Here is a 16,047-nt window from a genome sequence, read left to right as displayed (position 1 = left end):
TCAAATAAGTTTGAGCTGGGATTTATTGTATAGGCAACCCACCCGGTTGAAAACAAGGCCTATGGCAATGACACTCAAAGAACTTGACAGGATTTTAGCAGACTGCCACTTGGCAGATTTGATGTTTTCATCACACTAAAACCAACTGTTTCTTATCACTCAGGAACCTTGCTTCCAAAAAGTGAGCTAGAATTTTTGTGTATTGAATATAATGCATTTCATACTCACTTTGTAAATCAGTTTGAAAAATGCTATGAATCATCCCAGATGCATATATAAGTGGCCACCTTTTGTCCAGACATTCGGATCTGTAATTCTACCTTCAGATAAATACCCAAACATGAAGTGTGGAGATGAGAATATTTAGGAAAAGAACCCCAAAACAGTATTTTTGGTATAAATTTACTTCTTTTTCTGAAGCAGAGAAGAATTCAGATACCAAAAGAGTCCAGTGGATTTGGGGGGAGGGATAGCTCAGTGGTTTGAGCATTGGCCTGCTAAACCCAGGGTTGTGAGTACAATCCTTGAGGGGGCCATTTGGGATCTGGGGCAAAAATTGGGGATTGGTCCTGCTTTGAGTAGGGGGTTGGACAAGACGACCTCCTGAGGTCCCTTCCAACTCTGATATTCTATGATTCAGTGGTGTTTGTAGATCCTGAGGGAATATTTACTACTGTGCCTATTCAGTCCTAAGAAAAACAGCATGCGTCAAACTTTTAATATTTCAGATATTTAAAAACAAGTTCGGTTCTCTCAGGATTTCTAATACTAGGCCTCAATAACAACTGGTTAATAAAATTTCAGGACAGAGCAAATAACTACAGCCAAAATCAGAAACCTCAGAACATACAGATTTTTAATAGAAATACAAAAAACTTAACTCCAGCACAGAGAGAGAGATTCCACTATAATAATGGAAGAGAATTCAATTGCACCCCCCTTAATTTTCTAATTTGTATTCTATTTTTTCTGAGTTAATGAATTGTGAACAGAATTACTGCTCATGAATTTGAGATTACACAAGCTCTGTCAATGCACTTCAGTCCCATTCTACAGCATCCTCCACTCCCCCAGATCTCCCAATGCATCCTAGTCCAAAACAGCAGCAACCCATGCTATCAGCGTCCTAAGACCCTCTTCATCAGAAGCCATCAAGCATCATCACGGTTTTGTGATGTGCACAAACTGGGATCAAACTGATATTCCAGCAGGATTTAAACTAGTTTTCCCACAGGTTAAAGGTCAGTGCACTAATCGACTATAGCACAAACCTTCCATCAAGAATCAGAACCATTAAAAACTTTAATTAGAACCATATACTGAATTACACCTGCTCTCAAACAGCTGAATTAGATGAAATACCCTGAAATGTAAACTTCTGTTTTAAAATGTTGTCTTTCCTTTTCAGATCTAGGGTATAAATTATTACAAGAAATGATTAATAAAAAACTCTAAATTTCTGTCCATCCAATAAGAGTAGTATATTCCTGTAGACAGTACCAATAAATGATTCACTTGCTAATTTTTTGAATTTTATAAACAGTATTTGTATAAATGTATATATCAGTATAATTGCAAGTGCCTATCTCATGCTGCTTGGAAGGGTTTTTAAGAAGCTATCCCTATAGCTAAGGCATATCTATTAGGAGTAATATTCTCCATAAATCTTATTGCCCACTACAACCACAGTGAAACTGTATAACACAGAAATAGAAAATCGGAGCACACGGACACAAGTATGTAGATCACAGCCTCACAGGCCTCAATACCACTTCCACACTTATTACAATCAGATTTGCATATACGTATCTAAATTAAGATTTACGTGCTTAATTTTCAGGAATGCTGAGGATCCACAATTCATAACTAACTACATGAAAAACCAGAATGAAGACCTATATACAGATGGAGGACAGTGAAACACCACGAGTGCAGAGGAACAGGGGTTCCGACTCCAGCCATGCAGCAGTAAGAGTGAACTGGGGGAGCATCAACCCAAAGAGTATTATAACTTTGGCAGGGAGCATGAAGAGACACATGCTGAATGTGTGAACCAATGGACACGGCTACAAAAATCTTCTGGATCCAACACATGGCACGCATGCACACACCCACAACAGGAATACATATGGGGGCCACCACTCGAAGAAGATCCCACAATTCCAGATGAAGTCATTGAGTTGTGGTGTTCAGCACTCTTGAAAATTAGACATATACACCTAGTTTAGATGCGTGTATGCAAATCTAATTGTCATGTATATAGAGGGGGAAATCAAATGAGGCCCATGCCAGGTTTTGCTACTGTATGATTCTGTCTTCCCACCTTAGAAGTAGTGTTATATTATGAGACTAACACATTTATTCAGTCAAATACTCTTACAAAAAACTTTTTCATCTAGCTTTTTAGTGAAATTATTATAACATTTGCACATGCTACTCTGCAATGGAATCCTTCCTCCACTGTCAGATGTCACTCAGGGCACAAAAAAGCCTTCACCATCCCTGTCTACTGATGAGAGGTTGTTGGCCTCACTCAGCCACCACCCTGGAGGGGTGGACTCCTTTTCATGTGGTTCCTACCCTATGACCTGTTCAGCCTGGGTGGCCCTACCAGGAATTAAAGCTTCTACCAGCCTAACTCCCAGGATCATTGGAACACACAAGCCTTCTCACCATGTCAAGATGTAGTCGCCAGGGAACGCGCACGCTATTAAGTTCTACATTTGACAAGCCCTTTATCGACAAAGTTATTGCTCTCATGGGGAGAAAAACACGTTTTACAATAGTGGTGGGCAACCTGCGGCCCATCAGAGTAATATGCTGGCGGGCTATGAAAGAGTGTGTTTACATCGACCGTCCACAGGCATGGCCACCCGCAGCTCCCAGTGGCTGGGAACAGCAAACTGCAGCCACTGGGAGCTGCGGGCAGCCGCTGCTTCCCGCAGCTCCCACTGGCTGGGAACTGCGAACCATGGCCACTGGGAGCTGCAGGCAGCCAGGCCTTCGGACAGTCAATGTAAACAAACTGTCTCACAGCCTGCCAGTGGATTACCCTGACGAGCCATGTGCGGGCCGCAGGTTGCCCACCACTGCTTTACAGGGAAAAGAGAAAGTAACTAGAGAGAATCCTGCATTTAAAGATTTCTAAAAATAGTTGATACTGATATATTTGTTTAAATTGGGAATTGCCTTAAGGAGTAACAAACATAGGATTACTCTTGTAGAGCATGCAAGGGGCACCTGTGCAGCTACTGGATTTTTCTGATGTGCCCCCAAGATATCCCTGTTGTGCCAAATATATTTTTCTGATAATGCAATTATCTGATACACACTAATGCTACAAGCCACCTCCCCACACATAGTCCCGCATAAACCAACCTCTCCCCTTCCTAATCCTCTACTTTCCCTTCAACATTATGAATGCCTGATTCTTAACCTTTTGTTTTATGAACCACTAGAACACAAGCCACAGCCTGAGACCTACTGACTGATGTTATATAGTAGTCCTTTAGAACAGCTTGATTGGGAAGTGCTAATTGTGAGTTTTCAAGAAGTTTTATTAAAACAGTTCATCCCCTTCACTGGCAAGGATTTTTGTAGGTTACTTTTTCGAAGTGCTACAGCAACAGAAATAAATGTACATAAATACAAAATTGTTCCACAGCCTGATATTACGGTTAGCTGTGATCTCCTAAAACAGACGGCTTCAAAAAAGATGCGGGTCTGCATTAGGCAATTCTTAGCCATTAAAACAATGTAAAATCATCTCTCTTCTCGCTGAATGGGAAATGAGGTGGGGTCCCATACTGCACAGTTTTGCAGCACAAAAGCTGAGTTGATCAGAGATGTTCTTATTCCACAACACCGGTGTTCAGGAATATCTGAGAACCTATGATCATGCAAAATGCATTCTTATGGAGGTTCAACAAGAAACATGTAACTCCCATTATTGTATCATTAATCTAAAAACAGAAGCACTTTACCTGTAAAGTAGTGCAGCCCCCACTGAGATCAATTGGAATTCTGGGTACTCAGCGCCTCTGAAATTCACAACTCTGTTAGAGGGGCATTTCTATGAAGTCTAAAAAAAATAGGGTTCTCTGAAAAGTGTTTTCACCTGTCCACTGAAAGCATGGATCATTTTTACCCCAGGAGAAAAAGCTAATCTTATATTATCTTAAAACAAATCAATGTCTTGATTTAACTAGTTCCTAAAGTCCGGATTAATTGTTATCCAACTGTTCATTATTTATTGAATAGAATCAGTGTTCACAGCAGAGTATAAAAATAAAGGAACAATTCTAAAAGTAAAATAGTACAAAATAGGCAATTTTCTACTTGCTAATTTCCTATGTGACATCTGATCATGACCTTACTCCTTGTAGATTGGACTATACAGCCACAAGAGATGTCGAGACATCATCAGATATAATGGACAGCCCTTAGTTTCCTATGCACCTAGCACTTGTTCTATTGGGACTAATGCATATGGCTTATAAAAAAGGCAAAAAAATTGTATCAGCTCATCCATTGCTTAGAAATAACTGAAAGAGTACTTGCTCCCTGCCACTCGCTACCAGTTGCTATGGAAACTACTGCTTTTTTCCATTCAACTCATCAGAACCTAACTTTATTGCTGAAGGCATTTCACAGTTATTAAAATAACTTATGGAATGCTTAATGGGAAATCAACGCTATCTAGGACACAACAAATGTTATGTACCAATAGTTTCAGCTAGCCACTATATTTTATAAATTACTATTTGTCACCTATACACAACTCCCAGGAAGTAAACAAACTTTCCAGTTTTGATTGTTTAGCACCCTAAGAGGTCACAGTCATCTCCTTCCCCAATTGAACTTATGAAATAATTTATCACAGGAACCTGGGCTAATGGAATGGTCTCTTTAGATTGTTTTAAGTCCAGCATGATAGACAAAGTTTTGTTGGCATAACAATATCAGCCAGGTGTGTAAAAACTCCACAACCACTACCCAACAGAGCTATGCCATCAAAATCCCCAGTTATGCTGACAAAAGAGTGCTTCTATTGACGTAGCTAATGTCATTTGAGGCAGTGGTGTTACTATGCCGATAGAAAAACTTCAGTTGTCATAAATCAAGTCTACACTGTGGGCTTTTCTGGGATAGCTGTGCAAGCAAAGCATTTGTAGTGTAGGCAAAGCCTAAGAGTGGGGGAGACAGTACAACCAAGCCCTAGACTTCTGTTCCTAACAGTTGAGCAGGCAGTGATAAGGCTGCGTTTGGAAAATTGTTTGCAAAATGCTTCGCAAACAAAAGTTCACTCAAGTCAAGTCAACAGGAGTCTTTCTGATTATATCCATGGGCTTTGGATCATGCACAAAAAATGTAAACTACAGTAATCACCATTAAAGAATAATTTACTGCGTTGTCAACTCCAGCAATATTATCTCGAATCTCGCAAGAATGGTGGGTTTCTTAAAGGCCCAGTTGCTGAAATTGTGGGAATAACTGAAAATCGCAGTATTCATTAAAAAAAACTGGTCTCTAATCGTTGCACAGAAAAGTTTGAAAACAAGAATAAAAAGAATCTCCTGATTTTTTAAATTTTCTGATTTTTAAGCCAATCTCATGATTCTTTAACCTTTTGGGGCTTCTAATACTCTATTCACTTACAGCTTCCACACCACAGAATTTCTCTGTCCAAGGGTGACCCCCCCAAAAGTGTTGAATATTGTTTCTTCAGGTACCCAATAGTGTCTTCTCCCTTAGATTTCAGAATGCAGCTGAGAACAGACTAATTTCATGTACGTGCATCTGTCTTCCCCTCCAGGGGCTGGAGTCCTGTGGAGAAGTTACCAGCCATTGCTACCACTGCCAAAGTGATAAGAGATTTCTCTTCATCCCAAAGACCAGGGCTACCACATTTGAAGCAAGGAGTCCCTCTTTTGAGCTTCCAGCAGAAACAGATGCTTCTCATAATTGCCTGGATCTTTTGATCTAGAGTTCCATTTCTGTCCCCAGCAGTGATATGACCTTAATTCTTCTGGCTGGCTTTCTTCCATATACCTCCATGAGTGTAACAATCTGGGATTGCTAATAGCTTTGGAGATTCATGCAGATGGTGCGCAAATTCCCGATCAAAAGTAATTTGGAGAAGTGGGTAAAATCTAGACATTACTCGCACAATGAAAGAACAGTATACAATGCTGGCCAATATTTACCAAAGGCAATAAATCAAAGGGTGTACACCTCAAGGCATGGTTTTCAAGTACCTCCAGTGTCACAATGTAAATTCAAGGGAAAGGAAAAAACAAGGTCTCCATTCGGAAAACAGTGGAAGACATTTTGATTTCACTGTTCAGCCGCCACATGGAATCAGGCACGTAGCAGCAACAAGCCAGGGATTGTTCTTACAGAGATTGTTAACAAGCAGAAGAAAGCAAAACACAGCTTCTGAAACCATAAAGGGTCTGAAGCGCACCGGGAAGTAAACTTGAATATCAAAGACTATTGATGCAGCTCATGTCCACCACTCTGCTCACAAGAAACAATCCACTGAAAGAGGCCAGAGACTTCCAACGCAGCTGTCAACACAGATCCGTACTAATGCAGGGCCTCGCTGCCATTTGGGGTCACGAAAAGACTGACGGAAATCAAATGCTGCTACTGAAACAAAGAGGTCAACATCAAGACAGAAGAGGGGGCACAGACTTACTGTGAATACTTAAACAGGCCTATTGCATTAACAGCTTTGCACTGGAGAGCTGGGGATTGCATTAACTCCTTTTGCAGCCCTGCTATAATGAGATTACTCACTCCTGGATACACCACCTTCAGAAAACTGCAGTGCCACTGATTTGGCGTTTCCATTAGCAGCACTGCTAGCAATAGTCTTGCAAAAGCAGTACTTCTAAGAATGGTAAAGATAAAACCATGGCAGTCAGAGTGCCAGGCCTCTCAGATGATGAGCAGATACTTGTGTATTGGGAAGTATGACTACTTGGGGAATCTAGTCGTGCAATTTATGAATTCTCTGTGAGATTATGAACTCGCTGTATGTATCTTTATCAAGCTGAAAACGCTATTTTGAAAGAGAAGGCACAGGTTTGCACAGTGGTCTCCTTACCTCCAAGTTGGACTAAAATTCCAAAGGGTAAGATGCAGGGCTGACAATAGAAAGTTATTAAATTGGGATGATCCTCTATTAAAACACAGACATTCTAGGCAATAGGCTAGCTCCCACGCAGAAGAACTGGTTTGTCAGGGGATAAGTAATAGAACCTGATAGAGGTCTGTGATCACCTGAGGGGCCAGATCCTGAAGTCACCTGAGAGGGACTGGAAGGTTATAAAAGGGCAAGAGTTGACCTATTTAGGGTCTTTGGCCTTTTTCACCAGCTCGAGCACAGAGGAGCTGATACAGGAGTCTGAAGAGGTCAAGGGAACCCTGCCTACCTGAACAGAGAAGGCCTCCCAGGGACTCCAGGGAAGAGTGAACAAGAGGGAGGGGCCAAAATAGCCAAAATATTTCTTATTTTCTAAATTATCTATATTCTCTCATACTATTAAGTAAAGAGCAGTTGGGGTTTTAGAATCCTGTGCAAAGTGAGACAGTGACGCGTTAGACCTATCAAGTTGCCTTGAAGAGTAAAGCGGAGAAAGACCCAGACAGCTAGAGTTGTGGGAGACAGTATGTTTAAGCAACAGGGGAGCAGCACTCATCCCAGGAGCTGGGCAGTTGGACTGTGAGACCTACGCTCTCCAGATGGGACGTTAGGTAGAGAATCTGCACCGTAACAGTGTGCCTAGGCACCCCCAGTTTTGGGCAGTGCCTGGTCTCCTTTCAGCCTCTGGAGCCTTAACACACATGGGATCACAGCAGTCTGGTGAGCACTAAGGAGCTGGAGTTCAACTAAGATTGCTGAGATCTGAATTCCTTCTGTCCTTCCATTCTGCCTAAGACATCTGACCAGTTCTCTTCAGAACAATTAAAACAGCTTATGTCAGAACTCCATGTATAGTTGTCAGAGTTAATCAGGAATAACGAAAACTGAACACTGAGACCAACAGTCCACCTCTACTATAAATCTACTCACTCATGCCCTCTCACTTAGCATATGATAGAATTGCAGGATGTCTTGCTGGGTCAGTGGAGCAATTACTCATGTGGAAGGAGAAGCAGAAGTGCCAGCTGCTATTTGTGTGTGCTGCACTGAACACTCTCCAAATGTTATTTTTTTAAAAGCGTCAGCATGAAAGAAGTTGATCTAGTCACTTAACCAAAGCAGTTGATTGAAATCTCACTGAGAAACCTACTTTTTTTCTCTGTCCTGAAGCAAAAGACAAGGCCAAAAGTCTACAGTGAACAATGCAGTCTGATGCAGCAACTAGAAATTATAGTTCGCTGCTCACAGCTCTCTGGCAGAGAGGAGCATACCTGAAAGGCTGCAGTATTCTTGATCACAAGGAAAACATTTAAGTCATTCTTTGGTCTTAAAATAATTTTTGGTAGAAGGCTGAACACCAGTAACTAACACATCCTCTCTGTTTATAATTTTTTGCCCACACTAAGTGGAACTGACACTTCTGCAGATGCACATCCACCACATGAGATGAAGCGATCTTAAGTGTCACATGTTGCTTTACAGAGAAGGCAGGGCTTGATGTCAGCCAGCACAGCACTTGGTTTTCTATACTGCTCAGTCAGGAAGCAATATTGCCAAGCATTTGACAGGTACATCAGTACTATGAGTTGATTTGAGCAGCTACACTGCACCATTTTCAAGGATATTGGTAAGTGCTGCAAAGGCCGAAGTGGTGAACTTGCCGCCTTAGGGTGCTGAAGTCCTCAAATAAGAAGCATGCTGATTAGAGCAAACTGCATGTAAACCTCAGATTTCTTCAACCTGTTATCATTGTTTCCTTTTGCAAAACAAGTCTGATGATTATATGCCAGCAGCCAGCTGAGCTCCCTGTAGGGTGGACTGTGCCCAAAAGATTAAGGGTATGTCTACAGTACGAAATTAGGTCGAATTTATAGAAGTTGGTTTTGTAGAAAGCATTTTTATACAGTTGACTGTGTGTGTCCCCACACAAATGCTCTAAGTGCATGTAGCAGGCAGAGTGTGTCCACAGTACCGAGGCAACCGTCGACTTCCAGAGCGTTGCACTGTGGGTAGCTATCCCACAGTTCCTGCAGTCTCCGCCGCTCATTTGAATTCTGGGTAGAAATCCCAGTGCCTGATGGGGCTAAAACATTATCGCAGGTGGTTCTGGGTTCATATCGTCAGGCCGCCCTTCCCTCCCTCCTTCTGTGAAAGCAAGGGCAGACAATCGTTTTCCACCTTTTTTCCTGAGTTACCTGTGCAGACGTCATACCACGGCAAGCATGGAGCCCACTCAGCTAACCATCACCATATGTCTCCTGGGTGCTGGCAGATGCACTACTGCATTGCTACACAGCAGCAGTTTATTGCCTTTTGGCAGCAGACAGTGCAGTATGACTGGTAGCCGTCGTCGACATAGTCCTGGGTACTCTTTTAACCGACCTCAATGAGGTCAGGGGTGCCTGGGCAAACATGGGAATGACTCAACCAGGTCATTTCCCTTTTAAGTTTCATCTCATGGTGATTGAGTCCTACCGGCAGTGCACTGTCTTTTAATCAGCAGCCAGCAGAAGATGACGGCTAGTCATCATACTGCACCATCTTCTGCCGAGCACCCATGAGATGACGATGGCTAGCGGTCATACTGCACAGTCTGCTGCCAGCAAGATGTATAAAGATAGATGAAGTGGCTCAAAACAAGAAATAGACCAGATTTGTTTTGTATTCATTTTCTCCTCCCTCCCTCCATGAAATCAACGGCCTGCTAAACCCAGTTTTGAGTTCTATTCTTGAGGTTTTGAGTTCTATCCTTGAGGGGGCCATTCTGTTTCTTGCAAAGCCACCTCCTTTGTTGATTTTAATTCCCTGTAAGCCAACCCTGTAAGCCATGTCGTCAGTCACTCCTCCCTCCGTCAGGGCAACGGCAGACAATCGTTCCGTGCCTTTTTTCTGTGCAGACGCCATACCACGGCAAGCATGGAGCCTGCTCAGATCACTTTGGCAATTAGGAGCACATTAAACACCACACGCATTATCCAGCAGTATATGCAGCACCAGAACCTGGCAAAGCGAAACCAGGCAAGTAGGCGACATCAGCATGGTGACGAGAGTGATGAGGACATGGACACAGACTTCTCTCAAAGCACGGGCCCTGGCAATGTGGGCATCATGGTGCTAATGGGGCAGGTTCATGCGGTGGAACGCCAATTCTGGGCTCGGGAAACAAGCACAGACTGGTGGGACCGCATAGTGTTGCAGGTCTGGGATGATTCCCAGTGGTTGCGAAACTTTCGCATGCGTAAGGGCACTTTCATGGAACTTTGTGACTTGCTTTCCCCTGCCCTGAGGCGCAAGAATACCAAGATGAGAGCAGCCCTCACAGTTGAGAAGCAGGTGGCAATAGCCCTGTGGAAGCTTGCAACGCCAGACAGCTACCGGTCAGTCGGGAATCAATTTGGAGTGGGCAAATCTACTGCGGGGGCTGCTGTGATGCAAGTAGCCAACGCAATCAAAGATCTGCTGATATCAAGGGCAGTGACCCTGGGAAATGTGCAGGTCATAGTGGATGGCTTTGTTGCAATGGGATTCCCTAACTGTGGTGGGGCCACAGACGGAACCCATATCCCTATCTTGGCACTGGAGCACCAAGCCGGCGAGTACATAAACCGCAAGGGGTACTTTTCAATAGTGCTGCAAGCACTGGTGGATCACAAGGGACGTTTCACCAACATCAACGTGGGATGGCCGGGAAAGGTACTTGATGCTTGCATCTTCAAGAACTCTGGTCTGTTTCAAAAGCTGCAGGAAGGGACTTTATTCCCAGACCAGAAAATAACCATTGGGGATGTTGAAATGCCTATAGTTATCCTTGGGGACCCAGCCTACCCCTTAATGCATTGGCTCATGAAGCCGTACACAGGCAGCCTGGACAGTAGTCAGGAGCTGTTCAACTACAGGCTGAGCAAGTGCAGAATGGTGGTAGAATGTGCATTTGGACGTTTAAAAGCGCACTGGCGCAGTTTACTGACTTGCTTAGACCTCAGCGAAACCAATATTCCCACTGTTATTACTGTTTGCTGTGCGCTCCACAATATCTATGAGAGTAAGGGGGAGACGTTTATGGCGGGGCGGGAGGTTGAGGCAAATCGCCTAGCTGCTGGTTACGCGCAGCCAGACACCAGGGCGGTTAGAAGAGCACAGGAGGGTGCAGCGCGCATCAGAGAAGCTTTAAAAACCAGTTTCATGACTGGCCAGGCTACGGTGTGAAAGTTCTGTTTGTTTCTCCTTGATGAAACCCCCCGCCCCTTGGTTCTCTCTACTTCCCTGTAAGCTAACCACCCTCCCCTCCTCCCTTTTATCACCGCTTGCAGAGGCAATGAAGTCACTGTTGCTTCACATTCATGCATTCTTTATTAATTCATCACACAAATAGTGGGATAACTACCAAGGTAGCCCAGGAGGGGTGGTGGAGGAGGGAAGGACAAGACCACACAGCACTTTAAAAGTTTAAAACTTTAAAACTTATTGAATGCCAGCCTTCTGTTGCTTGGGCAATCCTCTGGGGTGGAGTGGCTGGGTGGCCGGAGGCCCCCCTACCGCGTTCTTGGGCTTCTGGGTGAGGAGACTATGGAACTTGGGGAGGAAGGCAGTTGGTTACACAGGGGCTGTAGTGGAGGTCTGTACTCCTGCTTCCTTTCCTGCAGCTCAACCATATGCTGGAGCATATTAGTTTGATCCTCCAGCTGCCTCAGCATTGAATCCTGCCTCCTCTCATCACGCTGCCGCCACCTTTCAGCTTTAGCCCTCTCTTCAGCCCGCCACCTCTCTTCCCGGTCATTTTGTGCTTTCCTGCACTCAGACATTGTCTGCCTCCACGCATTCGTCTGTGCTCCGTCAGTGTGGGAGGACAGCATGAGCTCAGAGAACATTTTATCGCGAGTGCGTTTTTTTCACCTTCTAATCTTAGCTAGCCTCTGGGAAGGAGAAGATCCTGCGATCCTTGAAACACATGCAGCTGGTGGAGAAAAAAAAGGGACAGTGGTATTTAAAAAGAGACATTTTATAGAACAATGGGTACACTCTTTCACGGTAAACCTTGCTCTTAACATTACATACATAGCACAAGTGCTTTCATTCCAAGGTCACATTTTGCCTCCCCCCAGCACGTGGCTAGCCCCTCCCCCCTCCCCGTAGCTAACAGCGGGGAACATTTCTGTTCAGCCACCAGCAAACAGCCCAGCAGGAACGGGCACCTCGGAATGGGCACCTCTGAATGTCCCCTTAAGAAAAGCACCCTATTTCAACCAGGTGACCATGAATGATATCACTCTCCTGAGGATAACACAGAGAGATAAAGAACAGATGTTGTTTGAACGCCAGCAAACATACACTGCAATGCTTTGTTCTACAATGATTCCCGAGTACGTGCTACTGGCCGGGAGTGGTAAAGTATCCTACCATGGTGGATGGAATAAGGCTGCCCTCCCCAGAAACCTTTTGCAAAGGCTTTGGGAGTACATCCAGGAGAGCCGCGAATGCCAGGGCAAATTAATCATTAAACATGCTTGCTTTTAAACCATGTATAGTATTTTAAAAGGTACACTCACCAGAGGTCCCTTCTCCGCCTGGCGGGTCCGGGAGGCAGCCTTGGGTGGGTTCGGGGGGTACTGGCTCCAGGTCCAGGGTGAGAAACAGTTCCTGGCTGTCGGGAAAACTGGTTTCTCCACTTGCTTGCTGTGAGCTATCTTCCTCGTCCCCATAACCTGCTTCCGTGTTGCCCCCATCTCCACTGAAGGAGTCAAACAACACGGCTGGGGTAGTGGTGGCTGAATCCCCCAAAATGGCATGCAGCTCATCATAGAAGCGGCATGTTTGGGGCTCTGACCCAGAGTGGCCGTTCGCCTCTCTGGTTTTCTGGTAGGCTTTCCTGAGCTCCTTAAGTTTCACACGGCACTGCTTCGGGTCCCTGTTATGACCTGTGTCCTTCATGCCCTGGGAGATTTTGACAAATGTTTTGGCATTTCGAAAACTGGAACGTAGTTCTGATAGCCCGGATTCCTCTCCCCATACAGCAATCAGATCCCGTACCCCCCGTTCAGTCTATGCTGGAGCTCTTTTGCGATTCTGGGACTCCATCATGGTCACCTCTGCTGATGAGCTCTGCATGGTCACCTGCAGCTTGCCATGCTGGCCAAACAGGAAACTGAAATTCAAAAGTTCGCAGGCCTTTTCCTGTCTACCTGGCCAGTGCATCTGAGTTGAGAGTGCTGTCCAGAGCGGTCACAATGGAGCACTCTGGGATAGCTCACGGAGCGCAATACAGTCTAATTGTGTCCACAGTACCCCAAATTCGACCCAGCAAGGGCGATTTCAGCGCTAATCCCCTTGTTGGGGGTGGAGTAAGGAAATCTATTTTAAGAGCCCTTTAAGTCGAAAAAAGGGCTTCGTTGTGTGGACGGGTGCAGGGTTAAATCGATTTAACGCTGCTAAATTCGACCTCAACTCCTAGTGCAGACCAGGGCTGTGCAAGTTACAACAAGTGTCCACAGAATCACCCTTAAGAGAAGCCCTCCCCAACCACAGAAGAACAACAATGCTGTGTCTGCACTCTACCAGAAGGGGCCATCAAACTTGGTCAGAGATGCTTCAGAGATTTTGCCAGGTTTGGCTACCTGAAAGGATGGTCACAGCAGAGCCTTTGCTTCTGTCCCGCAAAACCCACTCCATTCCCACCGATTCCTGCATTGTTTCTTGCATTTTTATCCCACTCCTACCCGCAAAAACCTTAGATCTCACAAGACTCTCCCATGCTACTAAAAAAACCACCCAGTCAGTTAACATATTATATATATAAAAAATGGAATTCAGACACAATTTTTATCACTAAAAGACCACAACAAATCTTAAACCATGTAAAAAGACTTTCTGTTATAACAGACAAATTTTTTTCCATCCCTCGCTTAAATTTAAGTATTAAAACCTTTATTTTATTTTTTAAGAAAAACTTGCTTTACATTGCTAAAATTCTATTTATGACAAACTGATGAGCGATTTAGTGTGTTCCCACAAATTACCGCAGTCTGGGTTTGGGGTTTTTTTTGCCCCTGAAACAAAATACGTTTTACCTACTGTTATGGCAGAGGATCCTGCAGGACCCGCAGGATCCCACTCTCACTGCAGGAGTGTAGGCCACAGCCCTCTCTACAATAAGTGTCCTTTGCTCCTCACCTCACTCCCTTTAAATTCATCCAAATTTCTTCCAAAAACCACACAAACAAACAAAATCCATACTTCTCTCCTTCACTGACCATGTCACTTCACTCTTTTAATCCTCTTCCCTTCCACTTCAAGGTCCTTGTCCTTCTTTAAAGCTGCACACAATTCTTCCCCTGCTGACATCTTTTCTCTCATCTCCTCCTCCCAAAGGACTCTTGAATTCATCTCATCTCTGGACCTCTTTCTATGCAGCTCCTTATCCCTTTTTCTATGTCTTCCACCATTCCTCACTCTATGCAGACTATAGAAAATTCAGTATACAAACTGAATAGATTTTTTTCCCTCCAGACCATCACCCTTTTTCTACTAATACTATAAAAACACTCCTGTCCCATTTTCATTTAACTGACATTTAGGTCACCACAACCAGCACCACAGCAATTCTCAAATACGGCATTTATATTAAAAAGTTTACTTCACTTTCGTTTGCCTAAGTTAATTACTCTATGAGATAATATGCCAAAGAGGCTCATTCAAAGCTAATTGTCTTCAAGAGGTTAATTTTGTAGTATTTTCTGAGTGGCCAGTCCCTATATCACAATGCTGAATCAGCCAACTCTCCCTGCCTGGGACTCCAGGGAAACTTCCAATGCATCACAGCCAGGTTATTTCCTCTGCTTCTGCCAAGAGGTGAAAGAGTGGAAGGATTTCACAGATTTAAGAAGGAAAATGAAACACCCTAGGGCATTTACTCACTCACAGACAGGAGGAGTGTGTGTCACGCACTCTACTGTACTACACACAGGTCCTTCCTTCATTCCAGGACCCAAACGCCGGAATGGAGACAGCTCCTCGCCTAGCAGTTGAGGCAATAGAACAGAAGCACTCAGGAGATTTTGCTTGACAGATACTACCACCTTCTTCTTAATTTGTGTGATCATGCACCCTAAATCAAAGCTTTATTTCCCACTGGGTCTTATTTCAGATGCCCTTCTCCCCTCAGAAGAATGTTTGTAATTATTCCTGGCAAATCGGAGTCAGGTTGTGTGTAATCAGACCATGGATAGCCAAAGGCTGACTCAGACTCATTTTGCTAATTATCTTTGGACAATGAATTTACGCTCACTCAGAGGACTTTTGCAGTGAACTCTCACCATCAGTCATTCCTTACTCTTGAAGTACTTTATCATTTGATTAACACAGTAAAATAGGATTGCTTGTGCATAGAACAATCATATCCAAACTCAGAATACTGATTGTGGAGAAAAAAATATTTCATTTTTAGTTCTTGAGCAACTGTTATATTTTGAATGTTGAGAAGCATGGTTGCATGATGTCTGAGCGTATAATGTCTTTTCTTTTTCTTTATTATTGTTGTCAACACTGATGTCAGAAACTTCCATACACTACTGTTGTTCTTAAGAACTAAGATTTGCAAAATTAAACAGCTGGACCCAAAAAAAACCCCCAAATATGCACTTTAAAAACAAACAACTGTTAACAGATCAATGCAAACACCAGATCACATTAACTTGGTTATGCTACTAAGAAACAAGTTAAATTTCAACATTTAGGTCTGGATTCTCATTTTAGCTGCAAACAGATTTTAGGGACAATATAACGGAAGTTACTTTTCCAACAGGAAATCTGAGTAAGCCAAAGAATTTAACCAAATAAATCTCTAACAATGGCATAAAAAGCAAATAGCTGAATATTCCTAAGAAGCAAACTAAAACAGGTCA

At 43.7% G+C, this 16,047-nt stretch overlaps 1 protein-coding gene across 3 annotated transcripts in view; it reads right to left on the bottom strand.

Moving 5' to 3' along the window:
- Positions 1-16,047, bottom strand: part of RABGAP1 (RAB GTPase activating protein 1) — a 128,908-nt gene that overhangs the window by 63,232 nt on the left and 49,629 nt on the right. The gene's annotated exons all lie outside the window — the stretch shown is intronic.

Source organism: Caretta caretta, chromosome 16, assembly GCF_965140235.1.
Source record: "Caretta caretta isolate rCarCar2 chromosome 16, rCarCar1.hap1, whole genome shotgun sequence".
Classification (NCBI taxonomy): domain Eukaryota; kingdom Metazoa; phylum Chordata; order Testudines; family Cheloniidae; genus Caretta; species Caretta caretta.
The sequence above is the reverse complement of the archived record's forward strand: the minus strand, read 5'-3'. Positions and strand labels throughout refer to the sequence as shown.